Source organism: Bos javanicus, chromosome 7 (genome assembly GCF_032452875.1).
Source record: "Bos javanicus breed banteng chromosome 7, ARS-OSU_banteng_1.0, whole genome shotgun sequence".
Taxonomy (NCBI): domain Eukaryota; kingdom Metazoa; phylum Chordata; class Mammalia; order Artiodactyla; family Bovidae; genus Bos; species Bos javanicus.
The window spans coordinates 27,140,568-27,142,361 of NC_083874.1; the positions used below are offsets into that span (position 1 = coordinate 27,140,568).

Genomic DNA, 1,794 nt, shown 5'->3' on the forward strand with positions numbered 1-1,794 from the left:
TAACAATTGATTAATTTTATCAACACTGTTTCTTTTGAAGATGTGTGTTTTTATCTTTTTCATAAGATCTGGTCTACATAAGTCCAGGACCAGCATTTTTGGTATTTTCCCTTTATCCTTCTTGGTAATCCTAAAATCGTGTTTTTTAGGTGGTTGTTTATTTCACCTGTTTGTAACAGTGATATAACAAAGAACATTAATAGTAATGATTCTCTACAAAATCGTCAAGCATTTAGAAGGGAATGAACTAAGAGACCAGTCTTAAAGACCGGCAAAGAGAAAGAGATTCACTTACTAATATGTTTCTATTTACTGTTGATTACTTTTCTTCAATTTAGCATTCATCTTGTAACATTAAAAAAAAACAGTAACGAATGGTGAGGCTGGGCTGAATTTACAACAACTGACTGTGATGGCACTGTCTGTGACAGTTTAGTCTTAAAAAGTTATTTTATGGTATCTTTAAGATGTGAGTCAGAATAGAAGTGTGAAATTTATGGAAGAAGAAATATACATGGATAATAAATAAGTGAAAAATATTCTCTACTAATTATAAAAAATGCAGATGATGACCTAATGGGTAACAAATTAGCAGAGTTTTTTTAAAGATCACCAAATTTGTGGTGATGGTAGTAGGCTGTTTTTTTTTTTTTTTTGTATTTTAAATGACTGAAACAAGACAAACCTAAAACTGCAGCTTCTGGAAGAGCCATTTGTCCTTGTGGGTCTTATATTGCTCTTTGAATGTGACCTTGGTGTCTTGTTGAGAGTAGGATCTCTGAAGACGTTCTTATTGACAATGATTTTGTCCAAGGGAATATCCACAGAGTACCTTGTGGGGCATAAGGTGATTATAATTATAAACTTTCATGAAAGACTTGATCTTTGACCTCTTAACAATTTTCATCTTGTTAATGGTGGCTGTCCGTTTGTGGTCAATTCTAGCCCCAAGAGCATGGTTGTACGGTTGGCCTGAGGTGCTATTACCAATGTTCTTCATGATGACCACTTTGTGTCTAGAGTAGCATCTGGCCAAGATCAGATTCATAATATTGGATTTCATGAACTTGCCCATTTCAGCAGCACCACTTGAGACTACAGCTAGTGGTAGGCTTCTTAACATGTATGTGTTCAATGCTGGAAATATCCCATAAAGGAGTTCTCATCCTCATTTTGTGGAGGAGGAAGCTGAGGCTTGTGAGTTTCATGAACTCATCCCACATCTCACAGCTTGTGTGTGACCGAGCTGAGACTCAAACCTAGGTATAGATGCTGATCCCTTCCATAGCCACAGGGAGAGTTTAGCCCAGACTGGTCAGAGGTCATCGTGAGATTTCTGGTTAAACCAGAGTTTGAATTCTGCCCTATGTTTCTGTGCAAACTCTATAGAGTAAGGTGGGGTTTGGTGGTTGCCTGGACCATCGTGGGGCTGAGGAGAGAGACTATTTCTCTGAGAAACTGTGTTCCAGTGTTACTTGTTAGGTTTTCAGGGAGGGAAGATAAAGAGTAGAAGTGGATTTATTTGTTGTGTAATTTCTGTATTCCTGGCACTTTACATGTAGAAACTTATTTAACCTTCCTGTAATGCTAGGAAGCGGGTATATTTCTCATCATTTCAGAGATAAGGGAACCAAACTCAAGAAAAACAGCTTCTTTTGCTAGTTCACACATTCAGTTAAACAGCAGCAGAGCTGAAATTTAAATGCAGGCCTATAGAATCCAAAGTCTTTCCGCTATTATACAGTTTTTCTGAAAGGAAAATAAAACACATGGTTCCTGTTCCTGATTTCTTCA

The 1,794-nt window shown here is 37.1% G+C and overlaps 1 pseudogene; it reads right to left on the reverse strand.

The window, feature by feature from the left end:
* Positions 1 to 685: 685 nt before the first annotated feature.
* LOC133251989 (large ribosomal subunit protein eL27-like) lies at positions 686 to 1,075 on the reverse strand (annotated as a pseudogene).
* Between the last annotated feature and the right edge of the window lie 719 nt (positions 1,076 to 1,794).